This window comes from Periophthalmus magnuspinnatus, chromosome 19 (assembly GCF_009829125.3).
Source record: "Periophthalmus magnuspinnatus isolate fPerMag1 chromosome 19, fPerMag1.2.pri, whole genome shotgun sequence".
Taxonomy (NCBI): Eukaryota; Metazoa; Chordata; class Actinopteri; order Gobiiformes; family Gobiidae; genus Periophthalmus; species Periophthalmus magnuspinnatus.
This window is the reverse complement of record NC_047144.1, coordinates 1,672,168-1,699,864: the sequence shown is the minus strand read 5'-3', so window position 1 is coordinate 1,699,864 and position 27,697 is coordinate 1,672,168. Positions and strand designations below refer to the sequence as shown.

The window sequence follows — 27,697 nt, the reverse complement described above, 5'->3', positions numbered from 1 at the left end:
GTACTCGCTGGGCCGTATGTAGTATAGTACTCACTGGGCCGTATGTATCGTAGTACTCGCTGGGCCGTATGTATCGTAGTACTCGCTGGGCCGTATGTAGTATAGTACTCACTGGGCCGTATGTATCGTAGTACTCGCTGGGCCGTATGTAGTATAGTACTCACTGGGCCGTATGTATCGTAGTACTCGCTGGGCCGTATGTGTCGTAGTACTCACTGGGCCGTATGTGTCGTAGTACTCGCTGGGCCGTATGTGTCGTAGTACTCGCTGGGCCGTATGTATCGTAGTACTCACTGGGCCGTATGTATCGTAGTACTCACTGGGCCGTGTGTATCGTAGTACTCGCTGGGCCGTATGTATCGTAGTACTCGCTGGGCCGTATGTATCGTAGTACTCGCTGGGCCGTATGTATCGTAGTACTCGCTGGGCCGTATGTATCGTAGTACTCGCTGGGCCGTATGTATCGTAGTACTCACTGGGCCGTGTGTATCGGTCCTTCCTGCTCAGAGAGGTCATGGCGGTGAACTGGTCAGAGTCGGTGGTCACAGAGTAGTCCATGCCTAGAGCGCCCCCGTCCTGCAGTTCCACGGTGCGGTTGGGGGTCTCCAGGCCGATGGGACAGAACATCTCACTGTAGCGCACGGACACAGGGAGCCCCAGATGATTCTTCACCACGAATGGCGCCTCGTCCTTCTGAAAGCACTCGGCCGTCTGCTTAGCCGCCTCCGCGAACGCCTTCAACACAAAACATCACAAATGTTTATGTTAAGACGACACGTTATGATCTTTGACACATGTGGATCGACTGATACTTTGCAGTGACATCACATTGGGGGTGTTCTGCCTGTATGCCTATGGAGGAATGTTCAGTGGTTACTATGGTGACACGATGCACACATTAGCAATAACTACCAAAAAGTTTTAAGACTCAAGAAAAAACACAAAATGGATTTAAACAGCACTTTTTTAGCGCTCTGTGATCAATCTGAGGTCATGGTCCTGTTTAAGAGTTTGATGTTCAACAAAACGACATTTCTTCTTAGTCACATAAAAACTATTTCCTACAGCTGTACGTGACTCGCCTTGAAAAACAATTTCAACTATTAGACCAAAATAGGCCTCACTTTGTTTTGTTCTAATCTCTAAACTTGTGCCACACCTAATCCATTTAGCTCATGACAGAAAGAGTAAGATGTAAATGTGGGTCGTTTTGTGGGTGACAGTGGCTCAGTGGTAGAGCGTTGGTCCCAACCTGAAGGTCGGAGGATGGAGTCCCGCTCAGACCAAGTTCTGTAGTTGTGTCCTTAGGAACTTCACCCACATGGCCACATAGTATGAAAGTGTGTGGTGTGAATGATTGGTGGTGATGGTGCAGATTTGCAGCCTCACTTCTGTCTGTCTGCCCCAGGGCAGCTGTGGCTACAATCACCATGAGTGAATAATGAATATAGAGTAGTGTCGTGTCAAAAACACTTGGTTGTAGGTTGGTTGTGTAGCAGCCGTCTCTATTACTGTTTCTAGTCTCTTCAGATCTCTTTCCCTGAGACTGGTCCCCAACAGGCTGCAGCATAAAAAACAGAGTTGGTCATTATCGCCTGATATACATGGCTCCATGTATAAAAGTTCTCTATAACACTCCTGTTTTCCTCTCCTTGTCCATTTTTGAGCCACAGTTGCTGTGTCATCAGAGTAATTTTGCAGCAGGACTCAGAGGTATAATTAAAATCAGAAGTGTATAATGTGATGAGGAGGTGAGGTCCACCTGTCAGATAATTAGAGATCCACGTGATAAAGGAGAAGTCCACGCCCAGATTCCTAAGATTTTCACTAAGAACAGCTGCTCTGATGATGTTGAGTGCACTTGAAAAATGGTCACATTTTTCTATAGCGCTTTTCCACCTTTGAAGGTGCTCAAAGTGCTTTACAACAAGGAACCACTCACACATTCATACACCAGTGTACACAGACACTGAGGAGGGTTAAGTGTCTTACCCAGGGACACAACGACAGCATTCATCTGTGTGAGCTAGAATCACACCACCAACCTATGGGTCAGTGGATCTGACCGCTCAACCAATGATGTTTTATGTGAAGAGGACAAACACTCTACCAACTGAGCTACTGTCAAAGAACAGTTTTCTTATTGTTATAAACAAAGGAAACAGTTTAATTTGATTTTATTATTTCATCATTGGTTTACCAATATATGTTCCAAATTACTTAGAGAATGTCCTCGCTGGTGTAGGAGTCCATGGCTCTTAAACCCAATTCTCATGTGCAGGCTGCTGCTGCCGAGCCCTCCTGACTGTGATCTCACAGATGTCCAACTGGATGAGCAGTGTCCGTCTGCCATCCCCATCACGGCTAAACTGGCATCGGCGCTGAATGGAGTCGAGGACGGAAAGGATCCAGGGAGGCAGCGCTGTTCTCCAGTAGGCTCCTTCGATGACCGTCCCCTCCTGGCCTTGCACCGGCTGCTGCTGCCGAGCCCTCCTGACTGTGATCTCACAGTTGCACAGCTGGCAGCTGCACTGAATGAAGTCGAAGACAGACACGATACAGTGACACAGCGCTGTTCTCCAGTAGGCTCCTCGGGCGTCCATCCCCTCCTGATGTAGCTGATGTTTCACGGGGCAAGAGGCAGATGCACTTTGTCTAACCAGATTATTTTATTCTTTCTTCACTTGTTGAGCAGTGTTTGGCTTCAGCAAATCCGACAGCATAATTTATAGTGCGCTCTTTACCGGGTTTGCGGCGGTAATGTCTGGTGTTGAACCTGCGAGCTTTTGTTCTAGAGGCAAGAGTAAAAACCTTGTCCCGACAGGCCATCTCCACACCTCGTCTGTGGGTCATCTGCTCGAGGGGCCACCGGGGGGATGCTCAGGAGGGGGCCGACGGGGGACGGCCGCCGAACTTTGACCGGACAGGCCATTTCCGCAGGTGATCTGCGGTTCGTCTGCTCGGGGGGTGCTGGGGGTCTGCTCGGGAGGCCGAAGGGGGGCAGCCGCCAAACCTTGGCCTGACAGGACATCTCCGCAGGTTGTCGGTTGTCAGTTCAGTGGGCAGCTACCGACCTTGGCCTAACCGGCCACCTCTACAGGTTGTCTTTCCGGAGAGGGTGCGGCAGCTGGCCTTGGCCTGACAGGCCATCTCCGCAGTTTGTCTGCAGGTTGTCCTTTTTTTGGGGGGGCTTATCTCTACAGGAGGTCTCCACAGCTTTTCCCTGCGAAGGGGGCTGGCCTTCCACCTTGGCCCGCAGGCTGACCCCACATGTTGGCCCTGTGAAGCGGGCTGGCCTGCTGCCTTGGCCCGCAGGAGTCTGGGGTCGGCTCTGTGTGGAGGGGGCTAGCCTGTCACCATGGACTGCAGGTTGTCCCGCAGACTCTCGCTCCACCGTGGGGTCTGCCCTGTGTGAAGGGGGTTCACCCGCTGCCTCGGCCCGCATTGTGTCCCGCATACTCTTGCTCCAGCGGGATCTGCCTTGTCTGAAGGGGGCTGGCCCGCAGCCTTGGCCCGCAGGTTGTCCCTTAGACTCTCGCTCCATTGTGGGGTCTGCATTGTGTGAAGGTGGTCTGACCTGCCTCCTTGGCCCGCAGGCCATCTCCATCGGGTTTCCCTGGGAGGGTTTGGCCCGTTGCTTTGGCCCGCAGGGCGTGGCCACATGTTTGCACTGTGAAGGGGGCCGGACTACCACCTTAGCCCCCAGGCGGTCTCCACAGGTTGTCTGTTTGGGGGATGATGGGGGGTGGCCGCCAACCTTGGCCTACGGGCAGTCACCTCAGGCTTATTTTCGCAAGTGGGGGTGTCGCCTCCGACCTTGGCCCATGGGCCGTCTTGAACCATCTCAAGGGGGCTGGCCTACCGCCTTGGCCTGCAGGTTGTCCCGCAGACTCTCGCTCCACCGTGGAGTCTGCCTTGTGTGGAGGGGCTGGCCCGCTGCATCTTCATGAGTGCGCTATGGAGTGAGTGCGCTATGGAGTGAGGGCACTACAGAGTGAGGGCGACACAGAGTGAAGGCGCCATGACATCAGGGGGCTACAGAGAGAGTGCGCTACAGAGTGAGGGCAGTACAGAGTCAGGGGGCAATTAGAGTCAGGGGGCAATTAGAGTCAGGGGGCTACAGAGTCAGGGGGCTACAGAGTCAGGGGGCTACAGAGTCAGGGGGCTACAGAGTCAGGGGGCTACAGAGTCAGGGGGCTACAGAGTGGGGTCACTACAGAGTCAGGGGGCTACAGAGTCAGGGGGCTACAGAGTCAGGGGGCTACAGAGTCAGGGGGCTACAGAGTGGGGTCACTACAGAGTCAGGGGGCTATAGAGTCAGGGGGCTACAGAGTCAGGGGGCTATGGAGTGAGTGATTCATATTTTGTTCAACAGTAACAAATCAGTTTCTGCACAATACTTAATAAAACAATACAATCATTAGTAGTGCACTTGCCCGGTTTTGACCGAAATATCGAATGATTACTGTCAGGCATGAGCTGGTCTTTAACCTGCGAGTCTTTGTTCCAGAGGCAAGAGTAAAAACCTTGGCCCATGGGCCGTCTTGAACCATCTCAAGGGGGCTGGCCTGCCACCATGGACCGCAGGTTGTCCCGCAGACTCTCGCTCCACCGTGGGGTCTGCCCTGTGTGAAGAGGGCTGGACCGCCGCCTTGGTCGCTGCTCGTCCAAACTGCTTCTTCAGTTCTGGTCAGAAAGCCGGTGGACACTGTCTTATTTCTGTCTGAAGGGAGGAGCTAAATACACTGATACTGTAAACACCTATTGTCTCCAGTTTCTTTACGTAGGTCATGTCACGCTCACCTTTGCCACAGGTGAGTTCTCACGTAATCAGGATCAAATAGTTTTGTCATGAAGTCAGAGGAGCCAGAGAAGATGGACGGAGAGAGGAGGAAGAGAAGTGTAGTTTAACTTTAAAACGACTGAAGATAAAGTGAACAGTCGTCATTCAAATACAAGTAAAAGTATTTTATGAAATGACCCAAACTGAGTTAAAACAAAGAGACAAAACAAATCAAAGACACTGCACACATTCTGACATATAGAATAAATGGACCATAAACATTAAAAACTAAATGAGTAAATCATCTTTTGTGGAAATACTTTTTGTCAGAATAAAATTTACATTGGTTTATTTTTGTTTGTTCTCAGATTTGTTTATTATTTTTGTTTATGTAAAATGAGTTTATTTTTTGGGTTAACTTCCAGATTTGATAAATATATTTTGACTCTGTTCACATTTTGTATGTTTCGTGTAATTTCCTCTTGTTTCCTTTGCTTCTTTTCTGTTGTGGTTTAGTCTGTGGGGCTCCTGGGGGACACAGGGGGGTGGTTCACATAGACCAGAATGCACCTGGGTTTGGCCTGTGGTTTTTACCAGACGCAGGTCGCAGCAAGTGAGGCCTGAAGATTCAACTTTTTTATTTGCACGAGTCAAAATAAAAATAAAACATGCATCTCTGGACATGGACATTGATTTTATTTAGATTTTTCTGTGTAAACCACAAACCCATGATGCCCACAGTGATTATTTGAGTCACGTTTTTTCTAAGTTTGCTCACGGCTTTTGTTTGTTTGTGTTTTTCTGTGTGTCACTACAGTTGCCGTGACATTTCTTCTTAGTCACATAAAAACTATTTCCTACAGCTGTACGTGACTCGCCTTGAAAAACAATTTCAACTATTAGACCAAAATAGGCCTCACTTTGTTTTGTTCTAATCTCTAAACTTGTGCCACACCTAATCCATTTAGCTCATGACAGAAAGAGTAAGATGTAAATGTGGGTCGTTTTGTGGGTGACAGTGGCTCAGTGGTAGAGCGTTGGTCCCCCAACCTGAAGGTCGGAGGATGGAGTCCCGCTCAGACCAAGTTCTGTAGTTGTGTCCTTAGGAACTTCACCCACATGGCCACATAGTATGAAAGTGTGTGGTGTGAATGATTGGTGGTGATGGTGCAGATTTGCAGCCTCACTTCTGTCTGTCTGCCCCAGGGCAGCTGTGGCTACAATCACCATGAGTGAATAATGAATATAGAGTAGTGTCGTGTCAAAAACACTTGGTTGTAGGTTGGTTGTGTAGCAGCCGTCTCTATTACTGTTTCTAGTCTCTTCAGATCTCTTTCCCTGAGACTGGTCCCCAACAGGCTGCAGCATAAAAAACAGAGTTGGTCATTATCGCCTGATATACATGGCTCCATGTATAAAAGTTCTCTATAACACTCCTGTTTTCCTCTCTTTGTCCATTTTTGTGCCATTGTTGTGTCGTCAGAATAAGTTTGAGGTATAATTAAAATCAGTAGTGTATAACGTGAAGAGGAATGGAGCAAAACAAAAGGTAAAGTAACTAAAACACGAATTTCACAATACATCAGTAAATACACACACAAAGGCAGACGGGCCACTCCAGGCAAATTAGACAGAAGTTTGTATAAATCATTTTTCAGGGTCATTTTTCACAGACTGACTTGAGTAACACAGTCTGGACACTGATGAAACGACAGATGAAACGACAGACTGTGTTACAGACGATGTTCATTTCTGTTCAGAGAATTTGCCTCCAAAGAAAAACATCCACTGCTTCACCAACAACAAGCCCTGGATCAGTGAAATTAAGTCACTTCTTCATCAAAAAAGAGGAGGTTTTTAAAAGCAGGGACAAAGCTCCAGCAAGAAACGGTTTAAAACAAGAAAAGAAAGACGACAAAAACAAAGTGGAGAGGCAGCTGCTGGACAACGACATCAGAGAAGTGTGAAAGTGAGTCTCAAACATCACAGGTCACCAGAGAAACAAGTGTGAAGATGGAGACGAGGGAAGAGCCCATGAGTTCAACAGGTTCTTCAACAGGTTTGACACAGGAGCCTGTTCTACCTCCTGCTCTCCCTCCACCAGAGCAGCTTTGACATCTTCTCCTGCGTTAACCTCTCCACCTCCATCATCATCAGTCCTCCTTCACTCCTCCTCCTCCTCTGTCCATGTCGTCGTCTCCAGGTTCCTCCACTAACAGTCCTGCTCCAGAGACGTCTGATCAACCCACTGTCAGAGTCTGAACCAGCTGAACCGACGGGACTGAGGAATCTGCAGGTCCAGACGACATCTGTCCACCACGTCTAAAAGAACGTGTTGGTCCAGTGTGTGAGACGCTGCAGAAGATCTTTAACCTGAGTCTTCAACGAGGTCGAGTCTCTGTGGAAAAAGTCCTGTATAGTCCCAGTACCTGAAGTAGGACGCCCAGTCCAACCAAGTCATTATAGACCAGCAGCTCTCACCTCTCGTATTATGAAAACATTTGAAAGGTTTAATGAGAATCTTAAGATCACAGACTAAACGTGCGTCGTGTTTCAGGGGAGTTTTCCAGAACTTAAAGCCCCATCAAGGTACAATCTATAGAAGACAGGTCTTATAAGGACGTGACTCATTTTACATACTGTCCGTACAAGGTCACAAAGGGATGTATCGTTAGCTGTTCACAGAGAGGTCGAATACGTCACTAACAGACGCTTAAAGTCACTAAAAAGATGCGTTACAAGACCAGTGTCAACCTGAAGAGGAAAACCAGCATCATGTGACCGAAGCAGCTGGTTCTAGTGAAGACGTCTTAACCTCCTGAGACCCGAGCTCCTGCAGGACTTTATTTACAAAAACTGTTAAGAGCTTGAACACATATATTTTGTGTAAAAAACAAAATGAGAAACAATTGTTCCTCTAGGAACAATGTGTCTCATTTGTGCTGCTGACAGGAGCAGGAAGATGTATGACTTTAAATAAAAATAAAAATAAAATTACATAAAAAATAAATAAATAAAATGAAAAAAATAATTAAAACACTGTAAAAATATAAAAAATAAATAAAAACATAATCAAAACAAAAAATAAAAAGGAATTCAAATATAATAATAATAATAATAATAATAATAATAATAATAATAATAATAATTAATAATTTAAAAATCAATTAAAAAATAAAAAATAAATAAATATTCTCAACTCTTAGAAATATTCAAAATTGAACATGTTCTTCTTCTAAAAATTTGCACTGTGGCCTAAACGACCCAAAATGTGTTGTCCACAGATGAGGACACCAGGTCTCAGGAGGTTAAAGTAAGTCTGTGTCACATTCTTACTGAGAAACAAGTTCACCTCAAAGTTGAAGACTCAAAGTTTCTACACTGTTCCGGTCCTGGGCCTTAAGTTCCTTTTTGTTGTTTGTATTTGTCTGTGTGTCCCAAGTCTTCTTCTTTTTCTTTTAAACATGGCCGCTGAATCCCTGGGCCGTGATTGGAGGACCTTCTTCAAGCCTCGCCCACCTCCAGCCGCCTCCCTCCCCATTTAAGGAGACTGGGGACACCTGCTCGAGGCCTGGAGTGGCCCGTCTGCCTTTGTGTGTGTATTTAGTGATGTACTGTGAAATTCGTGTTTTAGTTACTTTACCTTTTGTTTTTTAGTTTATTTTGCTCCTTTCCTCTTCACGTTATACACTACTGATTTTAATTATACCTCAAACTTACTCTGACGACACAACAATGGCTCAAAAATGGACACGAAGAGGAAAACAGGAGTGTTATAGAGAACTTTTATACATGGAGCCAAGAAAACAGTCTCATTCTAAAAACCTCCAACTAAACAATAAACTGCAGCACATGTTTTATCAGGCGGTAATGACCAACTCTGAAGAGACAAAAACAGTAATAGAGACGGCTGCTTCGACTGTAGGGAGTAGTGTAGAGACTGTGGTTGATGGATGACACTGAACAACATGGACCATCCCCTGAATTCAGCTTTTGACCAACAGAGAGCAGAGGGTTTGAGTCTGAGATCAGCTGCAGAACGTCACAAAAACATAAGACTGTACAATAAGGAGGTTTATGGAAGATGAAGATTTGAAGAGACCTACAACCGAGTGTTTTTGATTTGGATTAACTGAAGAAGGAGGGACATATTCAACAAGTCACCAACTAAATCTGTGTCTGTCTGCAGAAACTTCAGCCTGTATTTGTGCAGAATTATGGTGTCCACTTTTCAAACAAAATGACCCACATTTACATCTTATTCTTTCTGTCATGAGCTAAACTGAGTTAGAACAGAACAAAGTGAGGCCTTCTTTGGTCTAATAGTTTAAACCTTTTTTCAAGGCGAGTCACGTACAGCTGTAGGAAATACTTTTTATGTGTCTAAGAGGAAATGTTGTCACAGCAACAAAATATTTTTCTGACAAAAAGTTTATCCACAAAATGATTTACTAATTTAGTTTTTAATGTTTATTCAACAGTTTGGATCATTTCAGAAAATACTTCTGTATTTGAATGAATAAAATGACTGAAGATAAAGTGAATAATAAAGAAAAACTACACTTCTCCTGCTCTCTCCTTCCCCCTCTGTCTTATCTCTCTCTTCTGACTCCATAAAACTTTGCACTTTGTTCTCCAGTGAAAGTTAAATCTCTGGTCCTGGTCAGAGCTCGTCTGTGGTAAGTGCGACATAAGATCTGTTATTGTTGTTTATATTTGTGCAGAAGCTTAAATGTGACGTGAGCTGATTGTGTCGTACAAACTGTTTTATTTCTGTGTAAATTTGACCTGCTCTGTTCAGTTGTGTGTGTTTAAAAGGACGACACACTTGGGCGTCGTCTGTGACGCACTTTTATGTGACGATTCATTTGAGGAAATTATGGCCTAAAAACACTCAGTTCATCTCAAAATGAAACATTAGATGTGTTTATTCTGCAGCCTGATGTTAAATACTGAGTGTTTGTGTGTAAATGCACATTTCACACACTGTAGGCCTACATTCTGACGGTAGGCCTCGTCTGCTGCAGTCAGGCCTTTGTTTTATAACTACACACATTTCACACACTGTTACACGACACAGGCTCAAAGTGCAGACCACAGCTCTTCATGTTTTTATAATTGTGTCATATAATATTTGTCCCACATATGTCTGTCATCAAGGACCTGAGAGCCTCATTTAACTCAATAAAAGTGACATTTGTCTCAGTCGAATCATGAGAATTATAATCATTTAAACATGTTTCATCTTGTTCACAGTTGGACGATGGTGTGAGTTTTCTCTATGTTCACATTTATAAATATTCTTACACATGATCAGTCGTATAAGGCTCCTCTTTTCACACAAAATGGAGACTCACATTTACATTTTATTTCTTTAATGATCTTAAATAAGACATATCTTATCTCTGGTCTCTGTCCTGCAGGTGCATCTTCAGATAGAACATAATGGAGGGTGAGAGCTCGTCTGAGGCACAGAGCTCCTCTGGCTCCAAACTCCAGCCTCCTCCTCAGTGAGTATCTTCCTCCTCATATGAGCTCAAATATGACACGTGACATCACACATTATGTAATCCCTGTAGTTTAACCTGAGCTGGAGACAGGTCAGAATCCTCAGGTGGAGGTGTAACTGCTTTAGTTTGTGACACTTGGTCACTATGACGACAAGACGAATGTTCCACTGGTCATTTTCTGGAGACTGGATCTAGTGAGAGGAGACTGCTCTTGTTCTTCTCTTGTTCTGCTCTTGTTCTGCTCTTGTTCTGTTACATTCTACAGTCGCCCTTGTGTTCATAAAATAAACAAAGAGAAGACATGAGTCGTGTTTGCTCACACCAGAACACTTCAGTGTTTAATACAGACGCAGCTAAAATGAATATTGTTAAAATTATATTTCTGAATTGTTGGGTCTAGTCCCTGAAATGAGCAGGTTCCACTTTGTGGATTTATTTGATTTAATGCTCCCCACTGTGATGAACGTGTGTGGATGTGTTTTCTGTGAGGATCCTTAAATAATCAAATGAACATAAATGTGTAAATGTGGCTCCTCCATCTGGGAGTTTGACGTCATCACATTCTACCATCTGAAAAGCACCGATACTGGACAAAGCAGATCTGTCAGAGGCAGGTCTGATCTGAGCAGTGACACAAAACAATCTGTGAATAGAAACACTTTGATATTATCTCCCAGTGTAAAGGTTCACACATCAATATTTCTCTACTGTAACAAGGGCTGATGTTTTCAGGTACGAGCCTCAGGAGGAGAGGAGGAGCATATTTGACTTGTATCTGTCCCTGTATGAAGAGTCTGAGTCTGGACTGAGGTAAGAGATGGAGTAAAACTCACAGCCAAAAGTCTCAGTCTGTTCACTTAATATTAGACAAAAAAAACCTGTGACTGTGGAGTCGGAGGTCAGAGCTGTTTTTAAGTGTAATATTTTATATTTATTTCCACACAACACTGTGAGCCCAGTGCACACACAGAGTTTACATTTTAAACATGATTAAATCAGTCGTGTTGTTCTTGTGTCTCTATATTTATAATCTGTGACCCGTGGATCAATATGTTACAATTTGGACATTTTAAATCACAACATTCATCTAAAAAATGACTTAATAAAAGAAATAACATCACACTAAAGCGCCTCATGCTGTAGCGCCCCCTATGGACAGATGCACATCACACTAGAGCAGCACATTTTTATACATTTGTACCAAAATGACGACGCGACGCTGCAGAATCCTACGAGTATCAACGATTAAGAAAATAAAACTGGAGAAGGAAGAGCGGACGTCACAGGGGGCGTGTCACAGGGGGCGTGTCACAGTGGGCGTGTCACAGGGGGCGTGTCACAGGGGGCGTGTCACAGGGGGCGTAATATTTACTCATTTTGTAAATGAAGTTCACTGGAGGAAAAAGGCTGCAGACCCTGATATAAACACTTTGATATTATCTCCCAGTGTAAAGGTTCACACATCAATATTTCTCTAGTGTAACAAGGGCTGATGTTTTCAGGTACGAGTCTGAGGACGAGACCATGAGCAGATCAGTTTTTGGTTGCAAAAATGTCAACTTTTATTATGGAATGGTGAGTTTTACTGTAAACAATGAAGTAAATATGTTACTTTCTTGTTTTTGTTTTGTTTTGTCAGACAATTTTCCACAGACAGAACCACAAGTCGGTCTAGACTTTGGTCCTAGGTTAGTCTATGGTAACATTCTGCTCACTGGCCTTTCCTCATGAGCAGAAACACAAGTTCATCCACACGTGTCACTGTAGTGACGGTGTTGTGATGGTTGGTCTGGTCACCCATGAACTTTACCCCTGATGAACTGAGTTTACATTTGTACTGGTCCATAGTTTCATCACATTTCTGTTTATGGGGCAGGTTAAATGAAGATGATCTTAAACGGCGTGGGATACTGCGGCGACTGGAGCAGCTGCAGAAGCTGCAGGAGAAGCAGCAGGAGCTGAGGCAGAAGCAGCGGAAGCAGTGGGAGCAGCGGGAGCTGCGGGAGCTGTGGGAGAAGCAGCGGGAGCTGCAGAAGGAGTGGGAGCTGCACAAGAAGGAGTGGGAGCTGCAGGAGAAGCAGCAGGAGCTGCAGCAGGAGCAGCACCAGAAGCAGCGGGAGCTGCACCAGAAGCAGCGGGAGCTGCACCAGAAGCAGCGGGAGCTGCACCAGAAGCAGTGGGAGCTGCACCGGGAGAAGGAGTGGGAGCTGCACAAGACGTTGCGGGAGCAGTGGGAGCTGTGGCAGGAGCTGTGGGAGCTGCAGGAGGTGTACAAGCGAGAGCTGCAGCAGTACCTGTCAGAGGTAATGTGGTGGGGGTTGTACGAGCAGGAGTTTTCTGCGTTACTTTGACATTTAGTTTAGCTGTCCGGTCCCTGTATGACCGGAGCAGGAGCTGTGTTCATTGCCGGCAGTAAGTCAGACCTGTTCCCGGTGCATGTTGGACTCAGGGCTGCCCTTTGTCACCGGTTCTGTTCATTATATTTATGGACAGAATTTCTAGGCGCAGCCAGGGGCCGGAGGGGGTCTGGTTTGGGAACCACAGGATTTCATCTCTGCTGTTTGCAGATGATGTTGTCCTGATGCTTCTTCGAGCCAGGACCTGCAGCACTGGGGCGGTTTGCAGCCGAGTGTGAAGCAGCTGGGATGAGAATCAGCTCCTCCAAATCCGAGGCCATGGTTCTCGACCGGAAAAAGGTGGTTTGCTCTCTCCGGGTGGGTGGTGAGTCTCTGCCCCAAGTGGAGGAGTTCAAGTATCTCGGGGTCTTGTTCACGAGTGAGGGAAGGATGGAGCGTGAGATTGACAGGCGGATCGGTGCAGCGTCTGCAGTGATGCGGTCGCTGTATCGGTCCGTTGTGGTAAAGAAGGAGCTGAGCCGGAAGGCAAAGCTCTCGATTTACCGTCAATCTACGTTCCTACCCTCACCTATGGTCATGAGCTCTGGGTAATGACCGAAAGGACAAGATCGCGGACACAAGCGGCTGAAATGGGCTTCCTCCGCAGAGTGGCCGGGCGCACCCTTAGGGATAGGGTGAGGAGCTCGGTCACACGGGAGGAGCTCGGAGTAGAGCCGCTGCTCCTACACGTTGAGAGGAGCCAGCTGAGGTGGCTCGGGCATCTGCTCAGGATGCCTCCTGGACGCCTCCCTAGGGAGGTGTTCTGGGCATGTCCCACTGGGAGGAGGCCCCGGGGAAGACCCAGGACACGCTGGAGGGACTATGTCTCTCTGGCCTGGGAACGCCTTGGGATCCCACCGGAGGAGCTGGAGGACGTGTCCGGGGTGAGGGAAGTCTGGGAGTCCCTGCTTAGACTGCTGCCCCCGCGACCCGGCCCCGGATAAGAGGAAGAAAATGGATGGATGGATGGACTTTGATCCAGACTTCAGTTATAACCTGACACAGCTCTATCAGTGCACGATACTAAGTCAAATAAATATATATTTTCTTCTGTTGTATCAGACAGAACCTAGAGCTGGTGTCGTTTTCATGCACATGTTCATATTTTCATCAATAGATTAATAAATATAACAGATATTCATATTTTGACAAACTACTAATTAAAAAAGAGAAATTGAATCAGGGGATCGAGTTCTTTATAAATAATTTAAACAATATAAGTTTGGATTAGATGTTACAGGAGGTACTTTAATTAATCAGTTATTCATAAAACACAAAAACATTTGTTTTTCAGATGAATATATGAAGAACCTAAAGGACATGACAGAGTGAGGCTGAAGGACTTGAAGCAGGACGTCAAAATTCTCCAGAGAACGTCCACATCAGGGGCCTCAGACTCGCGGCCCACGGGCCAATTGAGGCCCGGAGGCCCCGAGTTTGTGGCCCCCACCGAACCCACATCAGTCAAATCAAACATTTAGTTTAGAGCCACTTTACTCCTTATATTGACCCGACACGTCCAGGACGACAACAGCAGAGGAACAGGGCGTCAAACTGACAGTGTCGTGGTGGAGACGAGATCAGTCAGTACAGGACTTAAATACTTTTACTTTGTTACGTTGGTAAAGTACTTAAATACTTTTACTTTGTTACGTTGGTAAAGTACTTAAATACTTTTACTTTGTTACGTTGGTAAAGTACTTAAATACTTTTACTTTGTTACGTTGGTAAAGTACTTAAATACTTTTACTTTTTTACGTTCCATTGATGGACTTTTTTACTATTATCCTACATATTGAATACTTTATTTATATATTTATTTCTTTGATAGGGACAATGCACATGAATGAACATCAGTATAAAACCAAATTAAATGCCAAATTTTAGCTACAAAGTTACTTTTCATCCGTAGTCCCTAGACAGGAAAATACATAAAAAATACAACAGCACAAACAAAAGTCTAGTGGTCACATGACTGGGTTGTTTTCAGCCATAGAAAATGCAAATACAAACTGATTATTCTTCTATTTTATATATTTGTGATAATAATAGTGAACTATATTTTTATATTGTATTTTAAAAGAGAATGTAAATAATTATTTTGTATTTTCTGTACTCACATTTAAATACTTAAGGATGAAGAGTGTTATATTTTATAGTTCGTGTTGCTGTTGATAAACCGTTGATTGATTTAGTTTATATGATTTAAATCTGAAGTGTCATAGTCATTTTTCCCTCAAAGGCCGATGTAACTGTGAGGTAGAATCAGTGTGGCCTAAAAAAATAAATAGATAAATAAATGTACTGTAACCACTTCTTTACTTGTTAAATGACTGTGTCTGTGTTTATTCTTATTCAAAGTACAAATATCACACACACATTTGCACAGATGTAAAAATTTGCCTGTGCAGCTGCGTCTCTCCTGATAAACTCACATTTTTAAAGGTCTGTCTCTGGTCGGGGCCTCAGATCTTCAGCTGCTTTAAAAAAAAACACTGAAAAAGACTCTAGTTTCACTGCCGCCTGGTTTTTGGTTGAGGCTGAACATTTTCTGCTCTGATCACAGTTTGTCTTTTAATTCTAACATCTGCATCAGTTTTCCTCGTCCTGATTCTTTTTGGATCATTATTTGTAAATATTTGTCAGTTCCTCTTGTTGTGAAAATGTCCTTAGTTTATGGTGAGACATTAAAGCAGCGTAGACTTATTTTAAAATGACACTCACACCTTTGACTTTTCCTTCTTACAGGAAACGACGAGTTTGACACATGTGATTTAGAAACAACAGAACATCAGGACTAAACCAGGACTAGACCGGGACTAGACCGGGACTAGACCGGGACTAGACCGGGACTAGACCGGGACTAGACCGGGACTAGACCGGGACTAGACCGGGACTAGACCGGGACTAGACCGGGACTAGACCGGGACTAGACCGGGACTAGACCGGGACTAGACCAGGACTAGACCAGGACTAGACCAGGACTAGACCAGGACTGAACCAGGACTAAACCAGGACTGAACCAGGACTGAACCAGGACTGAACCAGGACTAAACCAGGACTAGACCAGGACTGAACCAGGACTAAACCAGGACTAAACCAGGACTAGACCAGGACTAGACCAGGACTAGACCAGGACTAGACCAGGACTAGACCAGGACTAGACCAGGACTAGACCAGGACTAGACCAGGACTAGACCAGGACTAGACCAGGACTAGACCAGGACTAAACCAGGACTAAACCAGGACTGAACCAGGACTGAACCAGGACTGAACCAGGGCTAAACCAGGGCTAGACCAGGGCTAGACCAGGGCTAGACCAGGACTAGACCAGGACTAGACCAGGACTAGACCAGGACTAGACCAGGACTAGACCAGGACTAGACCAGGACTAGACCAGCACTGAATCAGGACTGAACCAGGACTGAACCAGGACTAAACCAGGACTAAACCAGGACTGAACCAGGACTGAACCAGGACTGAACCAGGGCTAAACCAGGGCTAGACCAGGGCTAGACCAGGGCTAGACCAGGACTAGACCAGGACTAGACCAGGACTAGACCAGGACTAGACCAGGACTAGACCAGGACTAGACCAGGACTAGACCAGCACTGAATCAGGACTGAACCAGCACTGAACCAGGACTAAACCAGGACTAAACCAGGACTGAACCAGGTCTAAACATGTGGACTCACAGTTTGAGTTTTCTACAGTTAAATCCTGGCACATTCGTCCTGAAGATGTGACTCAGGCCTCGACTTTGACAGTGTTTAACTCCAGACTCTAAACTGTTGTGTTTGTCTGTGGCCTCTAGGTGTCGCTGTAACGTCATAGAAAAAACACTCAGTACTTTTCATATTCCACATACAACAGTTTAATCGAACAGGAGCCTTTGGAAACACATTTACTTTGACATTTGAACAGAAAAACCAAACACTGTAGAAGTTTAAACACTTGGAGCTTCAGCAGGTTCAGGACAGGAGCAGGATCAGGTTTGTTTTTCTGTTTCCATTTGAGCAGATTGAAAAATGACACGAACCAAAGATGTCTGACTTTTAATATTTTAGTTTCCTTTTGAATCCTACATGTTTTAAATGACTTACTCCCTGCTTTCTGCGCTCTGATAGTTTCATGCAGTATAACAAGGACCCACTCACCGACAGCTCCTCCCACCAGGGCCTTGACCCCCAGAGCCACGCCCTCCACAAACTCCTCCGGCCCCTGGATCGCTCCCTGAGGAACCCCAAACAGCATTAAAAACACTGGACTCACATGAACAGAACAAAGACACTGACGTAAAGTCTGTACCTGCCACGGCTCATAGAAGAACGCCTCCACGCCCTCGGACAGACCCCGGATCAAACCAAACGGATTCCCCAGAACGTCCAGGCCCAGCACCAGGACATACATCTGCTTTATCGCCTGGGAAACAGAAGAGAAAACAACAGAAAATAAGGAAATAACCAACGCACTCTCAGGCAAAATGATGTTAATGTAGTGTTGAATGTGACCTGTTTAGAGTAGTGTCTGATGACCTTCCGCTGCAGCTGCTGTGTCGTACAGAACATGAACTTCCGCTCAAAAAAGGCCAGTCTGAAATAAACATATGTCCATTTGAGATCATTCCACTCATATTACTGTAGGATATGTACAATAATACACACTGATGACACTATAACAAATACAGACTCAGTATTCAGCTTCATTCAGAACATATATATTTGATGTTTGGATTCACATCACTCAGAACCCCCATAGAAATCACAATAACACCAAGGTTCTTCATCTGAATTTGCAGCATCGTATAAATGAAAAAATTAAAAAGGGATTTTATTAAACAAGTATCAAAAATCAGACACTAATCAATACTAAAACTAGTATCAAAACTAGATGCTCATTGTTGGCAGGATCATATTCTACTGTTTAAATGAGTGTTTTTATCATTGTGGTATCAGAATCTGTATTGAGGCTATTCCTTAGTATCGAAGTTGAGTTTGAAATTTTAGTATCATGATTCCACTAAATCAAGGCATGTGCTTTTTTGTTTCAAAATAACAATTAGAGGCATGTTTAAATATGGATATAGCAGTACTCAACAGCCACGTCACATGACACTATATTTCTCAGTCTGAAGCTGTCTGGCCAGTTAAGTCCTGTGTGAGTGCGTACTTAAAGACCACGTCCTGCACGTCGGTCAGCGTGGCTCCTATACTCTTCAGCAGCAGCTTCAGACTCTGCACTGGGATCAGCTCTTTGTCCCTCTTCTCCTTCAGACCGTCCTCTCCTCCAGCGCTCAGAGAGAAGCTCATCTGAAACAACAACACAACGTTTAAACATTTTAATTGTGCCCATGTGACTCTCTATTCTCTCATCTGTTCTGTCGTTTCCTCGTCACAAACAGACCTGGAGTTGTGTTTTGTTTCATTCTCACATGTTTAACACACAAACCTGCAGATTTAGGCTGAGTTCTTCTCTCAAACTGAAAACACTCTGTTCCACCTTGTGATGTCATCGTGTGATAATACAGGAAGTGCTCCACTGTGTTTTTAAACTCCACACACCTTCATTTATAGAATCATTTGGATCATTTCAGTCCTGGAGTTGTCACTTATCTCGACTGAACTAAAGGTAAAAGGAGCCGTTAACATGAAAACTACCACTTTATGACATCACAAAGTGGAACGTCGCATTTTGAGCTTTGTAGATGTTACAGACTGATGATAAAGTGTGACTCAAACATGTGTGAATGAAACAAAACACAACTCCAGGTCTGTTTGTGAGGAGGAAACAGTATTGTAACATCTTACAGCTCTCAAGAGTCAATTTTGTGCAATCCAGGACCTTTAATAGTGGCATTTATAATATTTGTACTCATTTGTTTAAGGATATTTGCGTGACTCAGAGTGTTTTAAAGCCAGTTTAAGTGTTTACGCTCCACAGAGAGTCAGGGTTAATATGTCTGTAGATGTTCGGGTTCACAAGCTGCAGTGCACGCAGAATTATCACACAATATTCCAAATTTGAACAATATGATATGGCCCCACCTTAACGTATTTATATATTTTTAAAAATCCTTTGTAAAGGGTGAAAAAGGCACTGAGAAATAAATGAGTCCAGAGTGAGCACACAGACCTTGATGGGAGAGATGTGGAAGAACTCAGACTGATGGGAGAGTTATCTGCAGCCGAGCCATGGTTCAGCTCAGCTTTTATGTACTCGATGTCCTTCTCAAACAGCTCCACCTGCAGGAGACACGTACAAATCACATATAGATAGAACAAAAAAATAAGTTTATGCATAACAAAAACAATATAAAAACCTTTCAAAACTGATTTCATGAACATAAACAAGACACACAACACAAAAAAATGTCTAAATTTCCTCCCTAAACCATGTTTTTACTGTGATTGGCTGTGGACCTCTGGATTTAAACCCTCAATCATATCATAGATGATTAAACACGACTGAATTTTGATCCCCTTTAAACCCGAGGCCTCGCTCAGCCCTAACCCACACATGGAAACGCACAGTACCTCCTGCTCCGTGGGGACAGCGCTGGCGTTCTCCGGAGTGAACAGGTCCGAGATGGCGTACAGGAAACCCAGGCTTTAAGATCCATCTCCTGAATCAACGCCACAAAATACCTGCAGGAGACAAACACAGACTGTAACCCACGTGACCTAGATTGCCCCCACCCATGAACGCACCGGTGAGTGTTTAAGTACCTGGCGCGCCCCTGTCACTTCCTGCTCTGGTTCTTGCTGCTCACTGTGGCTCGTGCTCATCATTTGTCGATCAAAATCCGAATCAACTTCTTGCATTCTACACATTCAACCATCCGCTCAGTGGTGAGTCTTGCTCTTGTTTTAACCGCTGTTCAATTGAGAAAAAAGCTCCACTCTAGTGCTACGCTAAGCTGTGACGAACCCCCATAGAGGTGCGGCTAAACACGCTAATGCTAGCGCCTATGAAGAGTGCAACCTGATTTGCGTCAGTATTGATTAAATACAAACTAAATCAAGTTTATACTTATGCCGAATTAAAGGCCAAACCTTTAAAGTCAAAGGACACTTTTAGTTTTCTGAGTTACCCCCGTTTTGATGTTTATTTTGTTATTTTGATATGGGTGATTTGGCCAATGTAGCTACGTTTTGTTTGTTGCGCAACTTTGAAGAACTTTGACACATTTCATTTCAGTTAATGGCCTAAAACAGAGGAAGTTAACTTAAAGGTGCACTATGTTTTTGGAAATGTGAAATTAATATTATCTAATGAGTAATTTATAATATTTTGATATGAATAATGTTGCAATTCATACTAATTGTAACTGTATGTATTATTGTTTAGCTTATAGCCTGTAAGCTACATAATGTGACTTTAATTTGGGTTTTTCCTTTTTGACCATGTACAGGTCAGGTTTTTTCCCCCTTCAGTCTGATGATTCTAACTTCACCTGTGATGGCGAGCTGCCCATACACCACTCTGTGGGAGGAAATTGAACTCTTTTTCTCTGTCGCTGGATTTGATACAAACTTTGAAACTTGGTCTGAAAGACTTTGCCCACACACACACACACAAACTCATGGACTAAATATTCACATGAACAATCTGATTTCACGGGTCTGAAGTTGTCATTCATTTATTTTCTTTATTTTGACTGATCACATCTTCATTATTGTATATCTGTTTAATATAAATGTTGATTATTATAAGTATTATTGCATTTCTGACTATATATAGAAAAAATATTAATATAATCAACTTTATTTTGTCTGTTCTTTCACTTACTGGCTCCCTACTGAATCTAGTCTGAGACATCCTTGCAGTCAGTCCACCTCGTCTATCACGCGTTACATGGAGCAGTAATAAACTGAGTTTAACCTGAGCTGGAGACAGGTGAGGTCCTCAGGGGGAGTCTGAAGGGAACTGTCAATGTATAGATGTTTGACCTAGTTTATGTTAATATCTCTGTAATCACTGGGCTTATCCATATGAAACAAAACTGGCACAAACTTCTATGTCAGTTTAAGTAAAAAAGGGGATTTTTGGTTTTAATAAATATAAAAGTTTAACCTGCTCAAACCTGAGCTCTTTCATGTCTTTATTCATTTCTCTTTGTTATTTGAGTTGATTGGACCTGATGAGTAAAAATAAAGAATTATCTTTCTATATTATGTCCACATATGAGGACATTCGTTCTACGTTTTACTCATTTTGATAAAACATTTGAATAATGATTTGCAAAAACTATTCATTAAGAGCCTGAAACGGCAACATTTGTTCTGAATCAAAACAAAATGAGAAACAACAATTGTGCCTCTTGGAACAATGTGGAGCATGTGAAGAGCTGCAGGACCAGGACACATGTGACTTTACAAAAATAAATGTAAGAAAATATTCTGAAGATTCTAAACCAGACATGGGCAAACTACGGCCCGGGGGCCACGCACGGCCGTTTGGTCTTATTAAACTGGCCCGATGAACATGAACAAATTATATTAAAATAGGTAAGGGTAAACATTGTTTTTTGCTGTTTATTTAACTGAAATGTAATAAATTCATTATCAATTTAATTATTGCATTTGGAAAACAATTTGTACAATGAGCCTTGTATATTCAGGCTTTGCTACATGTTACAGGTCAAATGTCTAATGTCATATTTACATATATGTTCTGGCCCCGCCCCCTGTCACATTTTAGACCCACTGTAGCCCGTGGGTCAAACAGTTTGCCCACTCCTCTTCTAAACTCTTAAAAATATTCTAAATTGAACATTTTTGTATTATTGCTGTTCTTCTAAAAATGTGCCAGGTCCCAGGAGGTTAAAGCCACAGTATGTAGCTTTCTGGAGGTTTGTGGAGATGCAAGCCCGCTCAGTTTTTATTTTGTCAGTCCAAATAAAAAGTGCCATACTGCAGCTTTAATGTAATATATTTTTGACATACTTGATTCTGGAGATGTCGGAGCGTCCGGCTGCTCTGATCACGATGCTCATGTCGATCAAAGGCTTTGGTTCTGAACAAAATCAAACTTTTAAAAACATGTTTCATATTTATTCACATGTATATCATGAATCCAGTGTTTGGTGGAACAGCAGAAGCGTCGGCACAGACCTGCCTCCATGACGATGGACTTGGGCAGTTTGACTGGGTAGAACACGTACGGAAAGATGGCTCCTGGCAACTGGATCTGGATCTGGAAAGAAAACAGACAATTACGTTTAGGGTTTGAATAATGTTTGTAGAATTTGTCCTCTGAATTTGTGGGAGTGTTAAGGGCAGTAACAGTGCAGCACCTGGAGATCCATCTCTACATCTTGAGCTGGTCTTAGTCAACAGGATCACAGTATTTTCTGGACTGCAGGTGTCATTTTTTTCCATAGTTTGTCCAGGGATGTGACTGATACTCAGATTTGACTGAGTATATGTAGTAACGGTGCGGGTCAGGACCAAAGTATGCGGACTCAGAGCGGGTTGACAGTGTTTATTTACAAGTCTTGTGAATTAAAGTCTTAACAGTTCAAATAACACACACGAGGATCCAGGAGGCAGGCAGGACAGACGGAGAGCTCCTGTACCGGTGCGTAGAGGCAGGAGTCTGGAATGGTGGCAAAATCCAAAATGAGAACAAGCAGGCGGGTAACAGGAATGCAAAAAACAGAGCTGGAACATTCACGTTTTACACGCGGACGGTCTGGCTCCGAGTGTAGTCTGCCGAGTCTTATGCGCCACCACAGGTGAGGGTGATTGCACTAATGCGCTCCAGGTGTGAGCAGAAGGAGTCAGAGACTCCGCCCAGCTCCAGACAGACAGGTGAGGGAGGGGGAGAGAGAGTACAGGAGGGCAGCACAAACAGACATCATGACAAAACAGTTGACAGAGGAAAGAACACAGTGGTTGCATAAGAAACACGACTACTTACAAAGGCAAGAGGGAAAGGAAATAGTGAGTCAGAACAGGAAAGACTACTTTGCAGAAGATTTCTATGGTCCTCATCCACAGAGGAAGTCTTTTTGGCGTCGGTTTTGGTGAAGGGGTCGTTCTGAGTAAGGGGTCGTTTTGAGTTTGTAGTAAGTAATTACGACCTATAGGGGGCAGCAGAATGGACTTTCAGAGTTTGTTAGGCTGCCTGGTGCTCAACAGCCCAGGCCAACGGGATTGTGAAAGGTTCACAGTCGGTGTTGGTAGGTCAGAATGTGTAAGTGTAGTGAGTAGTTCAGAGCTGTAGGGGGCAGCAGTATAGACTTTCAGAGTTTGTGAGGTTGCCTTTTATGTACAAATGTTAGTTGTTGTTTTTTAGTTGTCTGTGGAATCCCTCAGTCGTCCAGGTCTGATCCGTAGAAAAAGACCAAGTTTAAATCTGTCACTGGACAAATCGTTGTAGAAGTGAAGACGTTTCTTTGCTCGTCCAAGTCTCTTCTTCAGTTGTGGTCAGATTACTGCTGGACACTGCCTTATATCTGTCTGGAGGGAGGGGCTAACGACACTGAAACTGTAAACAGCTACTATCTCCAGTTTAAGTGTTAATGGCCCACCAATTTCTGGGTGTGTCTGAAAACCTTCAGAGAATATTCTATTCTAAACACTTTAAGACAGAAACTGGTTCACCCAAAGGACAAAACCCTGAGCCACAACAAAGTAACATGGTCTACTCCATTCAGTGAAGAGTGCAGGAAGAAGTAAACAGTCACTCCATAAGAGAATGAACCAACACCATCGAGAGAGCAGCTCAGGACACAGTCTGCTGTTCATCTGCATCTCAAAGACACAGACCACTCCTTTGAAGAGAGTGAGGTTCAGATCTGAATCAGAGAAAAGAAATGGTTTGAGAGGAGAGTTAAATAAGCTATTCTTGTTTCTCCCTGTGTCTGGATGGGTTTCCTCCGGGTACTCCGGTTTCCCCCATCAACCAAAACATGAACGCCCTTCGAGACAACTGTTGTTGTGATTTTGGGCGTTACAAAAATAAATGAATTGAATTAAATAAAATTAAGTTTGTTTAACTACAATTATTTTTCTTTGACACACTGAATCATTTTGTGCTGAATTAAACTCCAGTCCTTATTTCCAGTTAAATAAAGAAGCAAAATACTTTTAAAAGCCTCTTTTGTTTGTCATTATTTATAGATGAATGTAAAAACACTAAACCTTGTGACAGAAAATATCAACCACCTTAGTGTTTTCTGGAGCCTTTTAAGACGATGGAGCAGTGGCAGCTTAAATCCAAAGGGTTTCAAAGTCGAGTGAAATGGTGAAAATCTTCCGTCCACTAATCTCCGGATCCACAGGCAGACACACCTCTACACCTGGAAGTACAAGGTCCTGTACAGATCAGAGAGAGACAGGACTTCAGAAGGGCCATATGGGCTGTCATTTAAATCACAACATCTGAAACTACTTAAGAACAGAATCAAGTCTGCTGATTTCTGGTTTGGAACATTTGCGACGTCGCCGTAAACGTCATCACAACAAAGTGCGGCGCTGTCGGCCGCTCCTGTGGACAGCTGCACGTCACACAAGCCACAACTGTCTCTGAGAACAGATTTATTGTATAAGCAGCTCTTGAGGTCAAAACATGTCCACTGTGTACTGTCTGCATTGGTCCAATCATCAGGAGGTGTGTGTTAGCATGCTAGTAGTTGTCAGCATTGCCGTGTTTGTAAAACTCTACTCTGGATAAACTGTTGTTGTGTTTTCCAGCTCAAAGTGGCTGGCACTCCGTGTAGACGCTCTGAGGACAGCTGTGACCTGCCCGAGTTCTGCTTAGGGACAAGTGCGTTTTGTCCAGATGATTTTTACCTGATGGATGGACTTCAGTGTCAGAGCGGAGCGGCGTACTGCTACGAGGGACGCTGCCAAACCTACGACTACCAATGCAGACGATTATTCAGCCCAGGTACAGATGGGTCAGAGGTCAGAGGTCATAGACCCCAAAATATACACATTTGATTTGGTTCATGTAATAACGCACTAGTCTTATATGGACCTTTTCTACTCAGTTATGTACAGAAAAACAAACAAACAAATGGTGGTATTTCCACTGATTGGATCGGATCCCCAAAATCTGATTCTGATTCTAAACGGCTTTTTCAGTTTCAATACCAATTTCGATACTGCTGACCTTATTCCAGCTCGAGCACTTTTGCCTTAAATGCAACTAAGGATTTTTTAGAGAGGACCTTGTGTTATCGAAATAACTGCAGTTTTTGTCATTTGTAATTATAAGATGAGAGAGACCTGTAATTTTCATCATAGGTTCACTTCAGCTATGAGAGACAGAATCCAGGAAATCACACTGTAGGATTTTTAATGAATTAATTGATACATTTCTCGGTAAAATAAGTATTTGGTCTCCTCCAAACAAGCAAGATTTGTGTCACAGACCTGACACTTCTTCTTTCAGAGGCTCCTCTGTCCTCCACTCGTTCCCTGTATTAATGGCCCCTGTTTGAACTGGTTATCAGTATAAAAGACACCTGTCCACAACCTCAAACAGTCAGACTCCAAACTCCACTATGGACAAGACCAAAGAGCAAAGGAACCACAAACAAAACTGTAGACACCAGGCCCCGAACACTCAATCTGCAACAGGTAAGAGCTTGTGTGAACAAATCAACTGTGGAGCAATTATTAGAAAATGGAAGACAAGACACTGATAATGTCCCTCCATCTGGGGCTCCACGCAAGATCTCACCCCGTGGGGTCAAAATGACACAAGAACGGTGAGCAGAAATCCCAGAACCACACGGGGGGACCTCGTGAATGACCTGCAGAGAGCTGGGACCAAAGTAACAAAGGCACCATCAGTAACACACTACACCACCAGGGACTCAAATCCTGCAGTGCCAGACGTGTCCCCTGTGAAGACAGGACATGTCCAGGCCCGTCTGAAGTTTGATAGAAGCATTTGGATGATCCAGAAGAGGATTGGGAGAATGTCACATGGTCAGATCAAACCAAAATAGAACATTTTGGTAAAAACTAAATTTGTCGTGTTTGAATTGAATTTGAATTGAATTGAATTTTATTTGAGTATGTTCATAAATCATGTAATACATGTCATTACAGTCCATAAAATAAAATAAATTATCTTCCACAAAACACATTGAACATTTTCAAAAGGGATGTGGGAACATCTAAAGATGTTTAGAGGAGAAAGAATACTGAGTTGCATCCAAAGAACACCAGACCTACTGTGAAGCATGAGGGTGGAAACATCATGCTTTGGGGCTGTTTCTCTACAAAGGGACCAGGACGACTGATCCCTGTAAAGGACAGAATGAACGGGGCCATGTATCGTGAGATTTGGAGTGAAAACCTCCTTCTATCAGCGAGGGCATTGAAGATGAAACGTGGCTGGGTCTTTCAGCGTGACAATGATCCCAAACACACCGCCCGGGCAATGAAGGAGTGGCTTCTTCAGAAGCATTTCAAGGTCCTGGAGTGGCCAGTTTCCAGATCTCAACCCCATAGAAAGTCTTTGGAGGGAGTTGAAAGTCTGTGTTGCCCCAAAACATCACTGCTCTAGAGGAGATCTGCAGGAGGAATGGACCAAACTACAGCAACAGTGAAAACCTCTGGAGACAGAAAACATTTGACCAACAAAGGGCATATAACAAAGTATTGAGATGAACTTTTGTTATTGACCAAATACTTATTTTCCACCATAATTTGCAAATAAATTCTTTAAAAATCAGACAATGTGATTTCCTGGATTCTTTCATTCTGTCTCATAGTTGAAGTGAAACTGTGATGAACAGGCCTCTCTCATCTTTTTAAGAGGGAGAACTGGAACAATTGGTGGCTGACGAAATACTTTTTCCCCTGTATATTGGTGCTTTTAAGTCTCTAGAACGTGTTGATGTGATGCTCCCAGATGGGGGCGCCACAGTCAGTTTTCCCTGTTGGTCACATTGTACTTTGCCATGAAATAGACAAATATACAAATATACAAATATACAAATATACAAATATACAAATATACAGGTAAATTCACAAATGTTGAACCTGATCATTTCTATGACTAGACCCAAGAACTCACTGTACAACAAAACTGCATTTGAACATCATTTATTTATCTGCCTCCATCTGTTTGAAATATTTTCATTTTTCAGACCCAGCCACAAAAGCAGCAGATATTTGCTTCCAGACGGCAAATATTAAAGGAAACGAATACGGCAACTGTGGCAGGAACAACAAGGACTACATCAAGTGCCCCACAGCGTAAGTACAGGACCAGCTCCATCGACTCTGGCTCCAGTTCACTTTCTATTGAAAAACCTTGTCCCCTCTCTCTGTCTCTGCTGCTTCAGACTCATTTTGGTCTTAAATGTTCGTATTAACCCTCTACATGATCCTGGGGTTTTTATTTCACTATTGTGTCTGTAAATCAAGATATGAACATTAACCACTTAGCGTTCCGACGGCCCGCCGGCCTTTACGTTACAACTTTACAGCAATGTACGTGTATTTCTGCGTCACCCACACAAACACTCTACACATCAAATGAAAGCTACGACATTCATCTTTCTGAATATGTAAACCATTTACACCTCGAATCACCACAGTGCTGACAGGAAAGACGTTTTTACAGAGAAGTCAGAAATGTAGCGGGGCTAAACAGTATGATGTCATTCTGTAGGACTCTGGACTGAGCCTGGATCAGAGAGAGAACAGAGAGGACGCAGCCCCTCCCACCACCAGCAGGGCGGCGCTGGAGAGTCAACACTCTGAACTAAATGGACCCAATAATAAAATATGAATGATTAACCTTCATCAGCCTCTGGAGGATCACAGTCCAACATCTTTACTGCACACAGCTGTAAAAACACCAGATTAGGTTGTTTTATTCACATTTATCAGAGATCTCAGGAGAGACTTTATATCAAACAGAGGAGGAGCAGAGGAGCAGAGGAGCAGAGGAGGCTCACAGTGACTCAGGAGGTGTTGGACTGTTTGTCTGAGGTAATAATGACTTATATTTACTTGTGTTGTGTCACAGTCACTTTG

At 43.8% G+C, this 27,697-nt stretch overlaps 2 protein-coding genes and 2 long non-coding RNA genes across 4 annotated transcripts in view; 1 reads left to right on the top strand and 3 right to left on the bottom strand.

Annotated features, from left to right (window-relative positions):
* Window positions 1–27,697, bottom strand: part of LOC117387594 (NACHT, LRR and PYD domains-containing protein 1a allele 5-like) — a 769,741-nt gene that overhangs the window by 584,705 nt on the left and 157,339 nt on the right. The window lies entirely within an intron of this gene.
* Window positions 1–27,697, top strand: part of LOC117386960 (NLR family CARD domain-containing protein 3-like) — a 53,026-nt gene that overhangs the window by 15,052 nt on the left and 10,277 nt on the right. The gene's annotated exons all lie outside the window — the stretch shown is intronic.
* Window positions 16,846–17,261, bottom strand: LOC117387029 (uncharacterized). The gene is made up of 3 exons (XR_004542737.2): window positions 17,201–17,261; window positions 16,998–17,111; window positions 16,846–16,922 (listed from the first exon to the last, which is right to left on the bottom strand). It is a non-coding gene; the product is annotated as an uncharacterized LOC117387029 (long non-coding RNA).
* On the bottom strand, window positions 17,269–18,848 carry LOC117387031 (uncharacterized). Its single transcript, XR_008649142.1, has 3 exons — window positions 18,816–18,848; window positions 17,859–17,998; window positions 17,269–17,282 (listed from the first exon to the last, which is right to left on the bottom strand). It is a non-coding gene; the product is annotated as an uncharacterized LOC117387031 (long non-coding RNA).